General features: G+C 39.5%; 1 protein-coding gene across 1 annotated transcript in view; it reads left to right on the plus strand.

The window, feature by feature from the left end:
- Positions 1-23,868, plus strand: part of CCSER1 (coiled-coil serine rich protein 1) — a 1,224,715-nt gene that overhangs the window by 618,542 nt on the left and 582,305 nt on the right. The window lies entirely within an intron of this gene.

Consider the following 23,868-nt stretch of genomic DNA (forward strand, 5'->3'; position numbering starts at 1 on the left):
AGATCTGAATTGTTTACATACAGACCTTTCCCCTGTCAGTGTTCCTCAGTGATAGGGTTGCCACCTCATCCCTTTAAACCTGAACACATATTTAATTACACAGGTCCTGGGGCTAATTTAATGCAGATAAAGCACTAAGTGAGTTTACTTACCACCTTACTCAGCCACAGAACCTGTGTAATTAATTTAAAGGGATGAGGTGGCAACCGTACTCGGCGAGTGCCGGCAGGGAATCCCCAGACCCAGTGATCGACAACTGAAGCCGCCAATGGTGGTGCGGGTAGGGCAATGCGCATGCCCCCTGCCTGGAAATACAAAATCACGTATATATTCATGATTTTGCACAGCCCTGCCGCCGTGTAGCAGTAGTTCTGCTATAGGGTGGTCCGGAAGCAGTTAAAAGACACAAATTTAAAAAATTGTCATGTTTTTTCTTTTTTTTTTATATGACATAGTGAATAATTAAAATTTTATAGTTATAGGGAAGCTTTATACATACCATAACATTTGATGAATTCATGTGAGAAATCTTGTAACTTTTTTAGTGATTCTGTAAATTGTGTTCTAGGTAAACATTTGAAGCTCAGGTCATCTTCCAAGTTCTAATTAGGTATGTCAAAGGAGGCTTTCTGCTGCCACTTTAAATCCTCACAAGAGCCATGATAAGACTGATGCCAATGGTTTTATGGACCTTCACACCACTAAATGAGTTTGCTTATCAGCCATGGAATGGAATGTTTCTTTGCCTCACTAACAGTGTTTACAATTTGCTGCTTCTCATCTGCAAGAATCCACAGTACAGCTGGAAGATGTGCACAGGAGATAGTATCGGAATGAAGAGATACCAGGCCGGCCACTCACTACTCATATAGGCATTATGTGAAGTGAAGGCTTTGCAAGATTAGCTTGGAAATCCGCTGTGTGCCCAAGTTGAATGCTAAGAGGAAGTCAGCAGATTATTTCCTATCTGACAGGTGCGGCATTAATCAGCTGTTGCAAATTTATCTGTCGAATTGCTTAGAAAATCAAACAATTTGGAGAGTCAGGCTGTGCAGCCTTCTCCTCCTGATGCAAGTTCACCAGTCCTGCAGTTTCTAGTTATTTTAATGTAGATAGTATATTTGTTTATCAAGTCTGCAATCTGTCTTTATTGCAAAGATTACGATGTATTTCCAGCAGATAAATACAGTACAACTGCTACAGGGTCCATAGAGTCATAGGGCCCAGAGAAAACAGCTATTCAACCTTTTCCCAACTAGATGATGTTAACCATTTGCTTACAGGGCACTTTTACCCCCTTCGTGCCCAGGCCAATTTTCAGCACTCTCACACTTTGAATGACAATTGCACGGTCATGCAACATTGTACCCATATGAAATGATCATTTGTTCCACATAAATAGAGCTCTCTTTTGGTGGTATTTCATTACCACTGGGTGTTTTATTTTTGCATTGTAAACAAAAAAAAGAACACTTTTTTTAAGTTTCTCTTTGTTTTTATTATAAAATTTTGCAAACAAGTAATTTTTCTCCTTCACTGATGAGTGTTGATGGGGCTGTACTGATGGGCGCTGGTGAAGTGGTACGGATAGGCAGCACTGATGGGCACTGATAGGCTGCACAGCTGAGGTGGCACTGGTGTGTACTGATGAGGAGTCACTGATATGCAGCAATGATGGGCACTGATAGGTGGCACTGATGGGCGGCGCTGACTGGCAGCACTGACTGATAGTACTGACTGGCGGCACTGCTGGGCACTGATGAGCACAACTGCTGGGTGATGCTGCTGGGCAGCACTGATGAGTGGCACTTCTAGGCACTGATGGGTGGCACTGCTTGGCACTGGTGGGAGGCACTGCTGGGCATTGGTGGGAGGCACTGCTGGGCACTGGTGGGAGGCACTGCTGGGTGGCACTGCTGGACACTGATCATCAGGGCACTGGTCATATGATGCCCTCCCAGGCTCGTGATTGGCAAGTGGTTAAATGCATAAATGAGCATTCATTTATGTTCAGCCTACTTATGATGTCCAGACTTTTAGATTGAACACATTTGGTGATGAGAAAGATGTGAAAGATGATAACACACTTCCATAAAGTGTGTTAAAGATTGAACCTTTTAGTGGCCACAATCTATAGATTAAAGTAGAACTATAGCTTTTTTTTCATTTTGAAAACAGCAAGGGGTTATAACCCCCGTCAGATTTCTTTTAGTCATCTGTGTCTCTTTGCAGAGATTCCCCTTCACTTCCTGTTCCATAGCCAAACAGGAAGTGAGAGAAAATCCCTGCAAAGTAAGGGAATTCCTTGGGGACCCCCATGTCACTAGAGCTAGTGTCCCCATTGGATGATTTCTCCTCTATTACTTTTTCTGGGGACAGCCCAAAAGTTGGGATTTTCTTTTAGTTCCACTATCAATGATGATGGTAAACAGGACAAATAGAGAGAGTGAATCTCCCTAACTGGGGCACAGACCACAATAAAAACTGATTTGAAATGTTCTAATCCATTTCCACTATCCAAAACAAAAAAAAAAAAACTTGTGCATTTAGTTATACTTTAAGGCTGCTTTCACACTGATTAGTTTTGTTCAGTTGTTCTGGTAAAAGAAGCAGAAGTAAAACAGAGTTCCATGCAGTTCTTCATACTGGTCCATTGTGTTTCAGTTGTGTTTTTAAAAATCCTACATGCAGCGCTTTTGATACATGTTTGGTCAGATAAAAAAAATGCGCCAAAGCACACTCCATTGAAACGAATGGAAGACATGGCAAAAACGTAAGAAAAATGGAACGCACCTGTGGGAAGTGCTATGAAAAACACAATGCAAATGCATAAAAAATGCAAAACTGCTGTAAAGACGCATATGCATTTTTGATACAGATCAGTGAGAAAGTAGCCTAATATTCTCAGGAATGATGAACTGTGCTAAGAGAATGGTAATCAATGTTGCTTTTCAGAAATAGGAACACACACCTATTTGCCCTTCTAGCCGTGAGATTACAGTGTCCCTGAGAGTTGCAGGACTCAGAAACAATCACTGTAATTTCCAGTTATGGTGAGTACATGACATTTGTTTACAAACAAATCAGCCAGCTGCAGTTGTCACTTTACCTTTATCTAGGCAGGCACAGGGACAGAGGCGCAAGTAAACTGCTGAGTGCAGGAGGAGATCAGGGCACATCCATTCTCCAATCAATCAGTCAATCCCCTCTACGATTAATGAACCTGGAAGTAATGTGTATGATGTACCACTTCTGGGTCCAGATCTGTCATTATCCAGCTACTGTAGCAGGGTTAAAAGCTAATCATGTATCATTTGTGCTTGAATAGCTACAGTGGAGAAACATTGGGGGTCTAAAAGACCCCTGATGTCTGAATAAAGAGGAACTTTCACTTGCCCATGTTATCATACGTGGCTACTTAGATCCCTTATGATAGTTTCTTTGCAATTTCATGGGCGCATGCAATTTTAAAGCTTGACATTTTTGGTATTTATTTCCTTGCTGCTAAACCAACTTTTGTATTTTAGCAAAAAAGTGGGCATAATATTTTGTTTGTTTGCACTAATATTCATTTTAGCGTATTTTTTCCGGAAAGTAATGTGTATAATGTACCACTTCTGGGTTCAGAGCTGTCATTATCTGGCTACTGTAGCAGGGATAGCAGCTAATCAAGTATGATCTGTGCTTGATTAGCTACAGTGGAGGACAGTGGAATCATTGGGGTCTAATAGACCCCTGATGTCTGCATAAAGAGGACCTTTCACTTGCCTATGTTAACATAGGTGGCTTCTTAGATCCCTTATGATAGTTTTTTTGCAATTTCATGGGGGCATGCAATTTTAAGCCTTCACATTTTTAATATTTATATCCTTGCTGCTATGTCAACGTTTATATTTTAGCAAAAAGTGGGTATAATATTTTGTTTGTTTGCACTAAAATTAATTTTAGTATATTTTCTCCTGGAAATATGCATTTCAAATAGACAGCTTTACAAAAATTGCAACTGCCATTATTTTATTCTCTAGGGTTTCCGCTTTCAGAAAATATACTGTATAATTACTTAAGGTTTTAAAGTAATTTCTAGCAAAAAATTCAGATTTCCACATGTGTTTGAAAAATTTTAAATTTACCCTGATAGAAAAGTAGTTAAGGTTCCTTGTATATGATTTGCCATATTGAGCTTGTGTGTGAGACGCAAGCTGTTGTTTTTAGCAATACTGGAGATGGCACTACCTAGTTTATTTTCCTACTCTCTAAGAAAATACTAATTTCTGGAGTGTGCACAGGAAAGAAAGGTTTGCTTTAAGTAGGATATAATATCACCAGGGATATTGCCAGAAGTACAAATGTTGTAAAAATACGGTCAGTTGGCAGAAGAGGTCATTCTGTTGGGGTTTCATTTGTATGAAGTGTTTAAGTTAAAGATATTGCAATCAGGCGCCCCTAGGAAGTAGGTCTACTGTCAAAGAGTTGAATAAGAGGTTTAAGAGATCCATTGAGCAGACCTAGTGGTTGTTGTCTTTCACTTTGAGTGGTTGCAGACTGTACTTTATGCCTCTGGTATTTTGGGCAGTATGAATATGTGGTATTGAAGGTTGAAAACACTGAAAACCTTTTGAACATCCCCAACACAATATGGGACTGACATCCTGAGCCTCAGCAGTCTTTATGTGCCTTTCTCTCTCTTCTGCTCCCTATGAGCCTTGATTATCTGCATGCTTTCTCTGTCCATCTGGGAGAAATGGTGACATCTATATTTTTTTGTTTTATATGTTATGGCTTTCCTTCTATGCAATAGTTGTAATCTTTAGATGTAGAATCCTTGATACCTCTGAGGAAGGAGTTGTGTATCTCTGAAACGCGTCAAGTGAATGTAGACACATCAGACATATGATATTACCCATGACAAACTGCTTTGTATACTCTGTGTATGATGTAATGCACTGTAAGCCATATATCTGTTTGTTTTTTATCTTTAAATTTTTTATGAATAAAAGGATCAATGTATTTTTACTATAAAGTCCTAAAAAATTGATGCCTACACAGTCCCACGAGGGTTTAACAATATATTCTATTTCATTAAATAGGGACGTGGCATCCTCTGGAGTGCACCCACAATATCTTTACATTGTGCAAACCTAGCATCAGGTACAAGGGTTGACTAATATTGAATTTAGGAAGGTTGTCTCCCAATGACCTGGGCAGGGGCGGACTGACCATTTTGGAACTTGGGCTCTGCCCAAGGGCCCAGGGTCAGTAGGGGGCCCCATGAGATGCCTCTGGTACTTTTCATAGACTTTTTTGGGTGTGGTTTGTGTGTGGGCAAGGACACAGGGGCCCCATGATCCTCTATTGCCCAGGGGCCCCATGAGCTGTCAGTTCGCCCCTGGACCTGGGGTATTTTTTTTAATAACAGACATACGAGGACCATGTGAGTTGTAAACAGACCATTTCTTTTTTTCACAGTTTGAAAGTATTCAGAATAAAAAAAATAGTTCGGAAGCAAGAGATTTGAGAGGTGACCATGACAGTGTGGTAAGAGGAAGGGGGAAGGTGTCAGGTAGGGCAATTGTTCTTTTTTGCAAATAAAATACAAGTAATAAAGTCTGGTTTTTTTTCTCCCCCCTAATAGATTTGTAAGGGTGGATTTAAGTTTGGTAAAGGAAGAATTGGTGTAGAGTATAGAAACAGTTTGAAACACAACTAAACTAGGTATCAATAGGTTCATTTTATATAATGTTACTCTACTAAACCAGTTTGTGATGAAGGGATGACCATGATTGTTGTTTGGGATAAATGTCTTGGAGGAGGGATTTGTAATTAAAGTGTTACTAAACCCACAACAGTAAAATCAGTCTGTAGATGCAGTAAAGCATGCTTGTTATAATCCCTGTGGAACCTAAGGGGTTAATCTTCTGCATTGTGTAAAAAGACTGTTTGATCCTTTCTTTTCTGGCCCTTCTCTTGTTGAAATGACCACCTGATACAGAGTGAACCCGTGGTCACATGCATATGCTTAGTTTGGTGTGTATTATTTTTCTTGGGAGGGTGCATGTGATCAGCAGTGCCAATCAGCACTGTCCAGACAGAGGGTCAGAGGTTTTCCACCCTAGAGCAGAAAGAAAACTCCTCCTACAAGCTTTAACCAGTACTCTGCTGAAGTCACAAGACTGCTCTAACTGCTGATGAGAAAAGGTATTTAGCAGTTTATATTTACTAAAATAATTGCACTTCCATGTTGTGTGTACTGTGGGAGACCAGATATAGTCCTGGGTTTAGTAATACTTTAAAGCTGTATAGATTGTTGAGCTCAGTAGAAACATTTACACCTAGGTATTTAAGGTGGGAGCGTTACCACATTAATGGAAAAACATTTTATACCTGGGATTTTCTATCATGGGTAATATTAAAGGTCTCTGTTTTCTGTAGCTTTCCCTTGTGGTTGCTTAGTTTTTCCACATATTTTCAATTCTCTGATGAGTACTGATGAGGATTAAATTGGTAAAGGAGCAAATTGTCAGTATAGATTCCAATCTTTTGTGTATGGAAGTCAATTATGTTACCTTGTATTGAATTATTGGTGTTGATTTACTAAAGACAAATAGACTGTTCAATTTGCAAGGTAAGTTGCATTTTGCTAGGGAATCTTACACTAGTTTAAGGAAAAAGGTAAAACTCTACTGTTTTTTTAAACTTTCCTTGCAGGTGATTGGTTATTCTTAGCAAAGTGAATTTTTCTACACATTCAGTAAGTAAAAATTCCCTTACAAAGTGAAAATTCACTTCCAAGTGAATATGCTCTACTCCTTTAGTAAATTATCCCCATTGTGTCTGTTTAGTACATCTGTTTTCCATGATCGTTCCATGATGTATACAGTGAAGGAAATAAGTATTTGATCCCCTGCTGATTTTAAATGTTTATCCACTCACAAAGAAATGATCCGTCTACAAATCGATTGGTAGGTGTATTGTAACACTGGGAGAATAGCAACAAAAAATAAAATGCATGTCTAATAAAGTATGCACTGATTTGCATGTTCATGAGGGAAGTAAGTATTTGATCCTGTCACAAACCATGACTTAGTACTTGGTGGCAAATCTCTTGTTGGCAATCACAGAGGTTAGACGTTTCCTGTAGTTGGCCACCAGGTTTGCACACATCTCAGGAGGGATTTTGGCCTATTCCTCTTGGCAGATCCTCTCCAAGTCATTAAGATTTGGTGGCTGACGTTTGGCAACTCGAACGTTTAGCTCCTTCTACAGATTTTCAATTGGATTAAGGTCTGGAGACTGGCTAGGCTAACCTGGTGGCCAACTACAGGAAACATCTGACCTCTGTGATTGCCAAGAAGGGATTTGCCACCAAGTACTAAGTCATGGTTTGTAAAGGGGATCAAATACTTATTTCCTTCACTGTACGTATGATGAGAGGGAGCATCCCTGTTTTGTCCAATTTTGGATTGAGGAAGGGTGTGAAATGTGGTTAGTAATACTACTTCTGGCTGTGCAAGAAGCCAATAACACATATTATTATTTTTTATTATCTGTGTTTTTTTTATCTGACTTTGCTCTAACAACAGCTGTCAGTATGCCTCAATCGGTGCAATCACAGCTCAATGGGCTGATTTTTTTCGTCAGCAAACCCATGTGATCCCTATGATTGGCTATCAAAGTGATTACATGAATAGAAACCATACTGATATTTCCTGTTTTTTACCTTGGCAGCTATCAATGATATTGTTTGCATGGATCTAGGACTGGATGTGGCCCCTTGTTGCTTTGTATTATAAGTTATATATATTTGTAATGCACCTCTAACACACGTCAGCAGTGCTGGGGAGTTATTATACAGGATTTATATAGCGCCAACAGTTTGCTCAACGCTTTATGTTTATATACACTTTGTGGGTGCAAAATGGTTAAAATAGTTAATGCAGTATCTGCTTTGTTTTTTTCCACAGAAAACAATTGTACATTTATTGTAAATGGGACCTCAATGATCTTTTGAGAAGAACTAGTGGCAAGAATATAGCTGACTTTTACTGCTTGTGTCTGATAGTAAAATATGGAATGCTAAAATAAAACTCAGCATGCTCAAATCATCATTTTCATATATAGAGAGCATAATTTCTTGACAGTGATTGCTTCCTGATACCAGCACTCAGTAATCTGGTTACCCTCTGTTTGACATTGGTTGATGACAGCCTAATTTTTAAGAGGCTGCTGTGCCGTGAGATATGTTAATGGTGACCACTCAACTCTCATCAGCTTCTAACCACCCATGGTCTTAAAATAGGTAGGGACACTAAATAATCAATACAGCTATGCAGTTGTTGTATAGAGTTTGATATCTTTTTTACTGACCTAAAACAGCAGAATTAAATCTGGGGTTCACCTATCAATTTGTAGGAAAGGTACCTACAAAAAGGGGAGTTTTAAACACATACAACATTAGGCCCGGTACACACATACAGCACATGTGTACTGCTGTCTGTTCAACAGAAGCCGGAAAACCAGCGTTCCTTCAATGCATGTGGCCAACGGTTGTTGAGCTGATCGGTGTATTCTGGTGGGGTGGGGAGTCCACCTTTTCAGAATTCAATAACGCAGGTGGAAAAATCCCTACATTACACATGTTTGTGTTGATGTGCGGATCTGCCAGGTTTTTTTTTTTCATTCAATCTACTGGTTGAACAAAAAAAAAAACTGAACATGTGCTCTGCTTTAGACATTATCTATTCATTATACACCAAACATAGGAGCTAAGATGTTGAAAGTTACGTGCACAATGGTTAACCACTTGCCTGCCACCCTATAGCAGAAACACTGCTACAGGGCAGCAGGGATGTGCAAAATCACGTATATGCCATTGGCGGCTTTAGCTGTCGATCATGGGGTCCCAGCCAGAGATTCCCCGCCGGCACCCAGCAATCGCCGAGTATCACTAAATGCAAACAATATTGATCTCTCTGCTATCAGCTCCAGCACACTGCTGTGTATTGCTCTGCAGTTTCTGCTCTGCCCCCTTCCCGCACTCACTGGAGCGCTGGTCTGTGGAGGGGGAGGGAGTGGCTGGCTCAGGCTCTCAGCGGATCACCCTTGGTCATGTGCATGTGCCCTTAACCACTTGCCTACTGGGCATTTATACCCCCTTCCTGCCCTGGCCAATTTTTAGCTTTCAGCATTCTCACATTTTGAATGACAATTGCGCGGTCATGCAACACTATACCACTATGAAATTTTTATAATTTTTTTCACATAAATAGAGCTTTCTTTTGGTGGTATTTACTCGCTGCTGGGTGTTTTATTTTTTGCGCTATAAACAAAAAAAGAGCAAAACATTTTTAAAAAAAGTTTTTCTTTGTATCTATTCTAAAATTTGTCAAACCGGTAATTTTCTCCTTCACTAATGTGTGTTGATGAGGCTGCACTGATAGATAGCACTGATGGGCACTGATAGGCAGCACTGATGGGCACTGATAGGCAGCACTGATGGGCACAGATAGGCAGCACTGATGGGCATTGATGAGGTGGCATGGATAGGCAGCACTGATGGGCACTGTGACAGCATGAGGAAAGTGCAGCCAATAACTGGCAATTGTATTTACCCAGTGATCGCTGTGTCATTGGACACAGCTGATCACATGGTAAAACGCTGCTGTGATTGGCCGTTTACTGTAGCACATGATCAGCTGTGTCCGTAGGACACAGCGATCACCGGCAGGGCCGGGTGTGTGCCGCTGGGGGTGTGCATGGGGGGCGTGTCCTGGACTGAGGTCCATGGACTTCGTCCTAGGATTAAACAACCGCGCTGTAGCCATCCTTCGCCTATAGCGTGGTTGGGAACCAGTTAATGTTTTGGGTTTGGTTGGCCTAGCTGACTGCAGATTCTGTACATTTCCTGCACTGCACCAGAATCACACTCTGTTCATACGAACTGCTTCCGGTGTCAATGTTAACAACACCCCCAAAACGGTTCACAAAACCCATGTGATCCTATTTCAGTGCAGAAAAGAAGGATCCTGCACCTATTCAACTTGTTTGCACCTAGGGAGAGGCAACTTCTTGTTCTGGGTAATCCAGCATCCAACAAATTGCCTTTCCATTTCCTCTGTGTTGCATTACAAATGTGGCAGTACTAATGTGATAATACACATCTCTTTCAATGTGAGTGAGCCCTCTATCAACTGCTCTGTCTGTGACTGTATTTACTATGTAATTCTCACCTGCAGAGCACTAGACTGAGGGACTGTGAGATATGTAGATATGTCTTCACAGGAAATGTTAGATCTCACACTATAGACAGAGATCATACATTATTATGTGCAATGCCACATGGCATGCCTAATTTTTTAACACAAATAGAAACTGCTGACACCAGAATGTGAAGATTTACTTTACTTTAGGCTGAGCATACAGGGCATCAACTGACAAAATTAAACTATGTGATCCTCATTATGCAGATGCAAAATAAGCTGCAGGTAGGAATGTTTATAACACCTTTAAATAATTAAGTCTAGTAATACAACAGAGAATAAATCTCTTTGCTAATGCTACTTGTTGCCCATCCTCTCATTGGTAGCACACTAATTTCAATGTGCTACAAATGAGGTTATTGCCTAAGGCTGTTAAATCTTTTCAGTAGCAAACAGCTTAATTGATTGTGTAGGTCTAAGCTTATAGCATCTATTTCAAGAGATAGCAATGGAAATCTTTACATAAAATTAAAGGAGATACGCTATTTATAAACTGTAAATATTGTGTTGACGTTTCTGCCAGCTAATAGGTTATCATTCTTTTGGCTTTTACCAGATCTGTTGCTGTGCCAAGCAATGTTCTGTTTGCTTTTGCAGGCAGACTGTTGTATGCTTGGCAGTCTATTGCATACCATAAGTTTTAAATTTTTATTTGTCTGGACAATAGGTTATCACCCTCCACAACTGAAATAGACTGCAGCTTCAAGCATCTTCTTTTTATCATTGTAATTTTTTGGTGGTAAAGACAAAGCGCGAGTATGAATAATAATATAAATAAAATATGCAGGTAATGAGAAATAACAGGAATTATAGGCATGAAGGTGTGAGCCAAGGGACAATGTATAGAGCTCCCTTTCCTAAGAACATGTTCTGAAAATCCTCTGCAGTGTTTCATAGAGGCACATACTTGTTTAGGCCATTATTATTTCTTCAGAAGAAAATTAAGTATGTAGATTTTACTGCTGTGCAACCTGTTTGTGTTCCAGATGTATAGATCTATAGAAAATACACTATATTGCCATAAGTATTGGGACGCCTGCCTTTACATGCACATGAACTTTAAGGACATCCCAGTCTTAGTCCGTAGGTTTCAGTATTGAGTTGGCCCACCTTTTGCAGCTATAACAGCTTCAGCTCTTCTGCGAAGGCTGTCCACAAGGTTTAGGAGTGTGTCTATGGGAATGTTTGACCATTCTTCCAGAAGTGCATTTGTGAGGTAAGGCACTGATGTTGGATGAGAAGGCCTGGCACGCAGTCTACACTCTAATTTATCACAAAGGTGTTCTGTCGGGTCAAGGTCAGAACTCTGTGCAGGCCAGTCAAGTTCCTAAAACCTCAAACTCGCTCATCCATGTCTTTATGGACCTTGCTTTGTGCACTGGTACGCAGTCATGTTGAAAGAGGAAGGAACAACCCCCAAACTGTTCCCACAAAGTTGGGAGCATGAAATTGTGCAAAATGTCTTGGTATGCTGACACCTTAAGAGTTCCCTTCACTGGAACTAAGGGGCTGAGCCCAACCCCTGAAAAACAACCCCACACCATAATCTCCCCTCCACCAAACTTTAAACTTGCCACAATGCAGTCAGGCTAGGACTGTTCTCCTAGCAACTGCTAGACCCAGACATGTCCATCAGCTTGCCAGACAGAGAAGCATGATTTGTCACTCCAGAGAATATGTCTCCCCTGCTCTAGAGTCCAATGGCGGTGTGCTTTACACCACTGCATCCAATGCTTTGCATTGCACTTGTAAGGCTTGGATGCAGCTTGTCGGCCATAGAAATCCATTCCATGAAGCTCTCTACACACTGTTGTTGTGCTAATCTGACGGCCACACGACGTTTGGAGACCTTTAGCTATTGACTCTGCAGACAGTTGGTGATTTCTGCACACTGTGTGCTTCAGCATGCACTGACCCTGCTCTGTCATTTTACATGGCCTACCACTTTGTAGCTGTGTTGCTGTTGTTCCCAATTGTTTCCAATATTTAGTAGCAAGGACATTTCACGAATGGACTTATTGCACAGGTGGCAACCTATCACAGTATATAATCAATAATAAAAATAGTGCAGCGCTAACTATATAACATCATAATGAGAAGAAATATGTATAAAAAAATCTGATGAAGGTAAAACAATTAGCAACTCAGATGCTGCAAAATGATCCACAATCATCAGGATATCCTGACGAAGTCATGTGACGGTGACGCAACACGTCGATACGCAGTGACGCAGCATCCGGTTGCGGTGACGTACTTCCGGTACGGCTGCCATTTTTGTACACCTTGAGTCTATCCTAATTACCCATGCAGTACACCCATACATCCTTATGGAGTTGTGGATCGTTTTGCAGCATCTGAATTGCTAATTGTTTTACCTTAATAAAAGCACATAGTTTTGTGGCATATTACGCTATGTGAGATTCTTCCTGTGTTTATATCATCCGGGTGAGAGGTATATCCTGCTGAGACCGATAGCCAGTCTATCCTGAATCTACCTTACCGGATGAGAGGTCCATAGGAAAGCAGCTGGTGATATCTGTCATTGTGTGGATCAAGATCCTGAGTGATCTTAAAGGCGTGTAGGTCCTTTTGGGCCGCAGAGTGGAGGTGAGGGGGCAATTTAGCCACAGGAGGATTATCACTCACCATCACTTGAAGCGTATTGTGTGATCACTTGCATTATTTTTAACGCATGGAGTTGAGCGCCATTATCTTATGTATGGACCTTATTCACTTATGTTACTGATTTAATGCTCACTATTCATGTTAGTGAGTGGGATTGGGGTCATGTCTAGTCTACTGTGATTCATTCTATCTCATGATTGGGTCAAAAATTGCACCATTGGATATGTGATTTTTATGTTATTATCATTAGTCAGATTTTTTAATATATATTTCTTCTCATTATGATGTTATATAGTTAGTGCTGCACTATTTTTATTATTGATTATTTACTGTTGGGTATCAGGTTGAGTGTTAGCGGCTTTCTGAACTTTTAGGGATTCCATTGAGCGCAGGAGGATTTTTATTGTTAGAACCTATCACAGTACCATGCTTGGATTCACTGAGCTCCTGAGAGCGACCCATTCTTTCACAAATGTTTGTAGAAGCAGTCTGTATGCCTAGGTGCTTGATTTTATACACCTGTGGCCATGGAGGTGATTGGAACACCTGAATTCAATGATTTGGAGGGGTGTCCCAATACTTTTGGCAATATAGTGTATATAGTTTTCTTTAGGTAACAGTTCCACTATAATAAAATTATAATTTATTTTTGAAATATCAGATAGATATATTGGGGTTCATTTTCTAAAACTGGAGAGTGCAAAATCTTTTTTTTTTGCCAAAGCTTAGTTGGACAAGTTGAAGTTAGAAGCTGATTGGCTACCATGCACAGCTACACCAAATTTTGCACTCCCCAGTACATGAACCCAATTTTTTCATTTGCCAAAAGATGTCAATTGTAATTTTGCCGTGCCAGCCTTCCAGACAGCACAGACAAACTGTTGACTTGGCTGTTCTCCAATGCATTTAAAGACTAAGTTCACCTTTTGGGAAAAAAATAATAAATGCACATACAGTATGTTTGCAGGAAAAATGTGCACCTATTATTTCCCCCTGGGGCCTACAATGCATTGCACCCATGATCAGTGGATCAGGGGTGCAACATCAGGCTTCTGCAGATGAGCCCTGCAGCTTTTGGTGTATACCTCTGATATGAGCTGACTGTTTTACATTCATTGTGAATGAACTATGAGAGTGCTCATAAGTGCCTTCACAGTTCATTGAGAACTACAAGCTGTCAGCCATAATGGTTGGCGATACTTGTTCTCTCGTTCACAGATCATTGTGAATGAATGACGTGGCTGTGTGGGCATAGCCCTGCACAGCCACGCTACTTTCAAAATGTGACAGTGGGTGCAGGGAGAAGATCCCCCACCCACTGTCATCAGAGGGGGGATTTGAGTTGCAGACCTGGAGCATGTTACACCCGAATTATGGGTGTAATGTGTTCTAAAAGGTGAACTCATCCTTTAATCAATACAACCTGGTCACCTCTTTGCTTCTAACCTGTGATTGGACAGTGAAGATGCAGCAGCAGACTCATGAATTAATCTTTCTGCTCTTTTTTTCATTCAACATGTTCCTACATAGCTGCATAACACATGTCTAAAATATGTCTAAAATTCAACTTCAATTTTTCCTTAGGAAAAAAATGTATATTTAATTGATCATACGTTTTGCGTAATATAGCTGATTGTCCATTACACTATATCTAAATCCCCCAAAAAGATTTTCTAGATCACCAGTCCTTGAATTTGGTGGTTGCTTTACATTTGTTGTTTCATGCAAAGTACATGTTTTGCTAGTACAAAAAAATTATCATGCCAAAATGACAGTGTTCATGGAACTGGCATCCCCAGCAATGGTATCAATTTGCTACCTTTCAATTGTGAACTAAAGAACACATGCTCTCAATGTAATGGAGAGCAGGAGGTGTTTGTAATCCTTATCTAGAGAGCAGCCCAAGGTGAGAATATGTCATTCTAGAACAGGAGGTGAGTTACTGGCAGGGTAATATATTGATATATGTTGCTTTGGGATTTAGATAGACATTAAATTATTGTTTGATATCCCTTTTAGTTGCTCTTAAAATATTTTTGTTATTGTATTAGGTATAGAAATGTGTAGATTAGTCACCAGAGGCAGAGTGGATTAGTCATTTCCAATGGAAAATGAGTCATTCTTCCTTCATGCCTTGCGACTCTTGAGTGCTTTGTTTTCAGCGAGTCATCTGACTTGTAGACTTCTATTTCAACAACCAACATAAATGCCATTATGTTGAACTGCCAATGTAGGAGCAAAACCTGTGTATTAGCAAATATGTCTACAAACCATACATACAAACAAGGTTTTTAAAGCAATAGCACACACTTTCCCTTTAAAAGAGAACTCCAGTTCAGACTGAAAAAAAAAAGAATCCCAGCATTTAAAAACTTCTTATGTTGCAATACTTACCTTTAGTCCCTGCAGAAGGTCCTCTTTGCCACTAGATGTCTTCAGTCTTTCAGAGTGAATAATAGCCAGCATCATTCAATCCACTCACCCCAAGCCCAGAGGTAGCTTCACAATACTGTTGCTCTGAACGGTGCTCAAGCATCATAATTAGCTACATGTATCACTGGCAGAGGTGTATTATAAGGACTCATAACTTCGTTGGAATAGCTAGAAGATCCTTGGAATAATGGTATATGTGCTTTATTTTTTTTTATTTTATTATTTTTTAGAGTGCAGGATGGGAGGGGTGGGGTTATTTTTATTATTATTATACAGGATTTATATCCTGAGCAGTTTTTTCAGGACTTTACAATATAATGGGAGACAATACAGCAACAATACAGTTCAATACAAGAGGGTAAGGAGGGCCCTGCTCCGTGGAGCTTACAAATTTGATACCAGATTTAACCACCTTTTCTACTAAGGTACGTTATAAACATCCTGGTACTGGGGTTTTTGGGTTTTATAAACATCCTGGTAAAGGGTTAAAACAAGCTCAAGTTGTTTTGTATTTTTTTTTATATCATTTCTAGGTTCGGAGCTGGCAAAATTTCAGCTTAAATGCCAGGTAAACAGCAGATCAAGTACAATCTTGTAAAATGTAAAAAGTGATCCAGTACCATGGAAGTGGTGTCCTAGTTGTCAGCCTCCTTGTCATAGCAATCAAGTTAAATTAAAATAAGTTTTAAATCATAATAAAATTAATAAATATAATAAAAAAAATCTAAAGTGACCCCTGTCACCACACACACACACACACGCAGAAAGCAAATGTTTGCATTTGTAAGTGTATGAAAATAGTGATTGCACCATGTATATTAAGTATCACCATGAATGGACAGTTTTGGGTGGTGTATTTTTTGTGCATTTGACAGGTGTGCACAAGTTTCAGGATTGACATTTTTGGTGTCCATTTACTCAAATCAATTCCATCATTTATATTTGACCAAACAACAGGTATTATATTCTGTTTGTGTGCACTGAATTAACTTTAGTGGGTTTTTTTTCCTGAAAATATTGTGCGACCTAAAAATTGCAATAGCCACCCTTTTATTATACAGGACCTCTGCTTTCAGAAAATATACAAATGTTTTGGAGTTTAAAGTAGTTTTCTAGCACAAAATGCAGATTTTTACTGGTAGAAAAGTGGTTAATCCAGCCATCCCCTAACTGTTTATGGTTTTTGGCTTTAGGCTTTTGTACACATGCAAGTTATAAAATACTCTAAACAGAAGTTGGCAGAAATATCCAGCATAAAAATGATCATTTTGGTGAGTAATTATATGCATGTATGTGCATTTACAAGCATATGGTGTTTAGAAGCTCATGTGCGTAAACTCACTTCCATCAGCTCATCCCCCACGGATAGAACCTTTTGTATCACTTGCCCTACCCTATTAGATTGTAAGCTCTTATAAGCAGGGCCCTCTTAACCCTTTTGTATTTTATTGTATTGTAACTTTACTGTGTCCCCTTATATTGTACAGTTGCAAGAAAAAGTATGTGAACCCCTTGGGATTACGTGGAGTTTTGCATGAATTGGACATAAAAATGTGCTCTGAACGTCATCTAAGTCACAACAATAGAAGAACACAGTCTGCTGAACATAATACTACACAAACATTAGATGTTGCCATGGTTTAATTGCACATAACATGTAAACATTCACAGTGCAGGGAGGAAAAAGTATGTGAACCTTTTACTTAATAACTGGTTGACCCTCCTTTGGCAGCAATAACCTCAACCAAACATTTCCTGTAGTTGCAGATCAGACCTGCACAACGATCTGGAGTAATTTGGACCACTCCTCTTCACAAAACTGTTTCAGTGTAGCAATATTCTTGGGATGTCTGGTGTGAATCGCTCTCTTAAGGACATGCCACAGAATTTCATGCATCAGCATTAGATGACGTTCCGAGCACATTTTATGCCCAATTCATGCAAAACTCCACGTAATCCCAAGGGGTTCACATACTTTTTCTTGCAACTGTAAAGTGCTGTGCAAACTGTTGGCACTATGTAAGTCCTGTATTAGTCCTGTATTATAATAAAAATAATAATAACTCATGCTATTGGATCGAAGATTCCTTTATTCTAGCCACTAGAATGTGTGTTTATATGGGTTTAAGTGCATGAATTGTGCCACTTAGCTCCTCTTCAAATGCAGGTTTGGAGCATTTTTTATGCCCTTGAACACTGCTCTTAAATACAACTTTAAATACCACATTGTGCATTGAAACATAGGCTGAAATAGATCTGTTTTCAGAGCCATAATCAATCAGTCAATCAATCATGCCTCTAAATGCAGCATTTTTTTCTGCTGGCTCCTAGGGCTTTGGGTGTACTTGGAAACTATGGGTGGTGCATACAGTCACATAACTGAATGACTGTACGGGGATATATGCTGGTACTTGGCTTTGACCCTGGATGCAGACATCTGTATGCATGCAGGTGTTTACATAAGTATATACCCACGTATGGTCAGTGATTTCAGTTGAAAGCTGTACGCAGAACCTGTGGCTCCTGGCCAGAGAACTGGACCCCCATTTTATATTTCACTGTCCCAGGCTCCCATGTACATGCGGTTGAAGACCAAAAGTTGAGTAGTAGTAGTTATTTTTGTTCAGCATTATTATATTCTACAAGTTTTATGTGAAGAAAAGCACCAATATAAATTTAATTTTGGAAATACAGATAGCTGTGTGCAGATAATAAAGTCTTATTCACAACCTTATTTTTTTATATTAAGATATTTAAGGAAAGAATGTGCAGCTTCTACAACCAATTCCAGACTCATTTTTATTAGGTGCTTTCTGAATTTGCATCTGTCACCTAAAGTGACAAGTCTGGGGATGAGTTTCAGCTGACAGGGGTAGTGAAATCAGTTGGCATTGCTAGTGGAATACAAGCTTATACTGCTCATTGTTAATCTTAGTGACTCTAATCAACTTCTAAGAACCTCTGGGCTATCAACTGGTATGCCTCAAACTGTTGTAACAAACTGCTCTCAAACCACAGAGAATTGATTTTGTTTGTGCAGAGTATCTGCGGCTGTAGAACTGTTTTAATTAAAACAATAATGCTATATTTTGGAAACATTCCAAGTTGTCTTCCTCCCATGGCTTTGATGGCAAATGAAACATTTTTTTCAGCTTATTTAGAGATTTGAAGTTTTGTATTGATAGAGGAAAACAACTCCGCCTTCATCCTTTTTGTAATAAAGTGTCCTAAGTGCCATGTATGCACACTTATCTATGGTTGGGTATTTAAAGGCAGGTGCACATTATATGTTCTTGCACAATGTTTTCTTTTGGAAAACAGATGTGTGGCAGCACAGATGGTGGAGAAGCGTCATCAAATGCAGCTGCAGATAGCCCAAGGATAAATAATATAAGGATATTTGGGGATCATTGATATCATTTCAGTTAAGGATCATTTCTGGGGACCCTAGTACTCTTTTGCGTTTTTTAAGTTTTCTTTCCAATTTATATATAATGTGTCAACTGTAGTATCACAAGAGTACTTTTTTGGCTTGTTGCCTTGGAGAATGCACTCAGATGAGGAAGATCACTTATACTTTATTTCACTGACCTTTTTTGTGAAGGACCAAATAATGAGATGCTAAACTTATTCTTGCTAACTATTCCATTGCAGGTTTTTTTGTTTTTCAGCAACACAGTTTATAATCTTACCAATAGCTGTCATTGTAAGTTTTATTTCCTCTTGGAGAGCGCTGCTTTAAACTTAATCAGATGTCAGTGAAAATTTAAGTTCCAGGAAGGCTTGCACTTGTAATAAGAAATTCAAATCATTTATGAAGTGGTAAGGAGGAAATTACTCCTCTTGTCACCTTTCATTCATAGCTTTCTTCACGACAAAAAGAGGCTGATAAAATATAATAGCTTTTCGGGAACATTAAAGTACACGCAGACCCTAGCTAAATGGCATTTAGTTTACAAATTATTTTTTTTTAATAAAACATTGTTTCACAACCTTTTTTTCTTATCCTTTAATGCATCTCAGGGTTACTGGTCTCCTGCAGCCATTTTTAGTTACTCTCTGTGTACAGCACATGCACTTGCTACAGCAACATCTGCATGTTATTGCTCAGGTTGGGTTTTTTAAACTGGTTTCCTAAAAATGGTTTAGGAAATGCAAACTTTCAGTAAAAAATACACTAAAGTTAATTTTAGGGCATACAAATACAAAACAAATACCCCATTTTTTGGTAAAATATAAAAGATGAGGTTGTGCCTAGTAAATAGACACCCAACATGTCAAAGTTTAAAATTGCATGCACCTGTGAAATGGTGACAAATTTCAGTACCCTATATTTTCCATAGGTTACACTTTAAAAGCTCTTACTGGTCATCATTGGCTGGGCCTTAATGCTAAAAATGCTTACAGGGCTGAAAGCGAACTCCCTGCACACTCCCAGCATGGTAGCCAGTGGTGATTGGTAAGCTCCCAATGCATACTTGCGATCAGGAGCTTTCCAATCATGTGACTGCTGTGACAGCCAATCACAGCAGTCACATGGCCCAAAGGCCCGCCTCCGGGCTTTTAGAACCCTTAAAGGCCTGGGAGGCAGTCGGTGCCAATGGGTTAAATGATGATGACCATCAGACTAAAGATATCTAGTGGCAGGAAAAGGTACTACAAGGGAAATCTCTGGATTGAAGATAAATATTACATCTAAAGCTGGTTTGGTTAATTATTCTTTGAAAGGGCTGTTCATTTTTTTTGTTATTTTTGGTGGCAGTTATGCTTTTAGTAAACAGTAAACTGATGTTACATAGAGGATGATAGGATGTGTTAAAAGCTAAGAAATGTGGCCAGGGGTGGACTGACAACTCTGGACTAATTAGTATCCAAAATGAGACCCGGATGCTCCAAGTGATTAGCAGGGGTGGACTGACAACTCATGGGGCCCCCGGGCAATAGGGGATAATGGGGCCCCTGTGTCCTTTCCCAAACTCAAAAAAGCCTACGAAAAAGGTACCAGGGGCATCTCATGGGGCCCCCTACTGACCCCTGGCCCTCAGGCAGTGCCCGAGTTTCCAAATGGTCAGTCCACCCCTGAATGTGGCTTGTGTCAGAGCTAGCTGCTTTCCCAAAAGAAAGGTTTTTTTTTTTTAAACTACATTGTATTATTTTACATTTTCTGTTGTTCTAACACAAATAATATGTATCTTGTATACTGAATAGATACTGTCTGTTTGACACAATAGTACAGCTATATAATTAATAATCAGGATTATTTTATAATGTGTGCAGTGAGGTAACAAATGCCAATCAATCAACAAGAAAATATTATTTTTCTGATAGTGCTAAACTTGTGAAAAGTAAGATGTGATCAGTAACTAAAATGAGCCACTAAATACGTCATGACTGCTGTTAGGTATAGCTTTAGGAAATCAGCTTGAGTATCTGCCCACTCATATTATTGTGCCAGGCTGTCTCCTTTAGGAGTGACATATTCCCAGTAATATATCATTTCTAAAAGCACACAAGTGATATATGTAGGCATATATTTAATGTGAACGGAAACATTTAAATTATTTCCATTTTTCTTCATTCAGTGCAATTGTAATGCCTCACTCATTGATGCAATAAAATACAATGCTGCTAATCAAAACATAACATGCACTACATGAATGCTGCAGGCAAAGTTATTTTAAAAATGTGATTTAAATTATTTATATATATATATATATATGTAAAATGTAATAAACCTGTTATATTATTCATTATGTACAATCACATTCGAATATTACAAATTGTTTGTGTTTGACTATCTGTGCAAACATAAATGTTTAGATATTTGTCAGATATAAAATTGCAAGCTATATCCAGTTGTAATGAGATAAAACCCTTTCTTGGGAACTTACTCCTTCGGATTGTAATCACTACTATAATTTCTAAATTTCTAGGGATACTGCTTAGCAACCTTATTTACAACCAACTTGATGTGCACTGTTAAACCATTTAAACTTTCACCATCTCAGTCTTAGGGCTCATGTACACTGCAGCTGATAAACTCACATTCAGGAGCTGTTCAGCGTTTTTTCAGCAACCCCTAAACTCACCCTAATGTTTTCCTATGTGTCCATGTACACATCTTCATTTATAGTCGTTTACAGGCAGTTGAGTTTACAGTCGTTTTTTTGAACGCAACAAACTTGCATTCAAACGTCGATCTTATCAGTGTTTCAAATGCAAAACACTTGTAAACGCACCTAAACACGGCAAATCGTGTTTATAAGCGTTTGAAAATTTATTTTAACTCTTTCAGTTCCCAATGCTGTCCAGAGCCTTTTTTCATCATGAAAAATGCATGCAAACAGTTTTCAAGGTGCTCAGATGGACAAAACACTTAACACAGGATGTTCCTACCAAGCTTGTCACACATTGGAATGACCAATTCACACCCCAGATCTCTCCCATCCTTGGAAACAAAAGATATGTTAATGCCCATTCACACCTCAAATTCCTCATGATGACCCCCTGCCAGGTGACCTTAATGACTCACTCCAAAAGAAATGTTAATGAGCAACTCACACCTAATTATCTCAACACATACTGCTGTCTCTGCTTCTACTCCCTGTATTTCTCTGAAACAGTCTAAAATAGTTAATAATTTACCACTTTTCAGTGCATTCTGGGCATTTGGAAGGTTCTCCTGTGCTCATCAAAAAAAAAAGCTTCTAAACGCAAATGCGCATAAACACATTATGCAAACGCGGCTAAACAGACATTTTTTAGCCTATGTTTTCCAGCAGTCAGTTTCCATCGTTCAGAAACGTCCTGTGTACATGGGGCCTTACTGTTCCTTAATGCAGATATTACCAGATCAGCTGGTTTGCCAAAGTCACTATGAAACGTTTGATTATGCTAACGGTCACAATTAATGGTTTTGGAAGTCAGGGCCAGAACAAAGTGAAGCTAGAATAGGCACTGCTGTCCCTTGCCACTTTCAGTGCTCTGCCTGGGCAATATTCACAATCTGCCCCCTTTCCTACTCCTTCCTATTTCCTTCCCCACCCTTTTTTTTCCCCAACCTTTCTCCTTTTTTCCCACTTTTTTCTTGATGTTTTAACCCTTTCCCACCCACTCCAACACCCTTTTAAACAATTTGAAATGCCCAAGAGGTGGGAAGAATCGGTGATCATAATCAGAATCACCCACTGGCTATCAATCTTTAGTCTTAAAGGCCACAATTTTCCACAGCATATATGTGTTGGACAGTCATAAACAGGTTAATTGGCAATTGACAATCCCTCCAGTGGCTTCCGATTGCGCAACGGATCAAATTCAAAATCCTAACGCTGACGTACAAAGCTGTCCACCATACTGCCCCGAACTACATCACTGAACTAATATCCAAGTACCGCCCAGCACGCACACTCTGCTCCTCACAAGACCTCCTCCTCCCATGCCCGCCTCCAAGACTTCTCCAGAGTGTCACCCATCCTCTGGAACTCCCTGCCCCAACCCATCAGATTATCACCTACTCTCCTCTCCTTTAGGTGCACCCTGAAAACCCATCTCTTCAGGGAAGCCTACCCCACCCCCTGCTAACTTGCCGACCTCCTCCACTCTTCCTACCACTCCATCCCCCACAGCTATCTCCTCCTGTGCCACCATCCCCTCCCTCCTAGATTGTAAGCTCGAAAGAGCAGGGCCCTCAATCCCCTCATGTTTTGCATTGTATTGGTATTGTTCTGTCACATGTTCTGTCCCCTTTGTAATGTACAGCGGTGAGCAAACTATTGGAGCTTTATAAATACTGTATAATAATAATAATGTCACTGTGTATGCTGCCAGAATACAATGTCCCGCCAGGGGGATTCTTCCATCTACCTTGTTTGCATGCATAGAGGAATCTGTTCATTTTTTTCTTTCAACCCACTGGCTGAAAAAAAAAACTATCTATGGCCAGCTTTAACCTTTAACCAAGCTCCTCTACCCCCACCTAATACTTACCCTCCCTATAATTCCAGAACCTACATTCCCAGGGTCATAATGGAACCCCAAAATACCTTTACTGTTTATAATTCCATGGAGCCATTGGCCCAAAAGCTTACCAATGAAATCCCCCTCTCTGTTGTCTTTTTTTCTGTGTTATTACATTATTTGACACCTACTGTAATGTAAAAATGTATGCTGGTAAACAATTTCTAAATACATAAAAAACATTTGTATGGACAATACACAAGGGGGTTGATTTACTAAAACTGGAGAGTGGAAAACCTGGTGCAGCTCTGCATAGAAACCAATTACTTCCAGTTTTTTTTTTTTTTTGTCAAAGCTTAATTGAACAAGCTGAAGTTAGAAGCTGATTGGGTACCATGCACAGCTGCACCATATTTTGCGCTCTCCAGTTTTAGTAAATCAGCCCCTATCTGAACTGTATATTTTCTGGCATGTCTAAGCATATTGTTAATGCTGTCAAGTTTTCTTGTCATACTGAAAAAAATAAAATAACCATTGATGAAAAACAAGTGGTAGAAACATCTTAGCTGAGTATAAAGGCAGCAGGTCAAACTATAAT

Source organism: Staurois parvus, unplaced genomic scaffold (assembly GCF_062004578.1).
Source record: "Staurois parvus isolate SC_StPar_1 unplaced genomic scaffold, SC_StPar_1.0 ptg000044l, whole genome shotgun sequence".
In the NCBI taxonomy this organism is placed as follows: Eukaryota; Metazoa; Chordata; class Amphibia; order Anura; family Ranidae; genus Staurois; species Staurois parvus.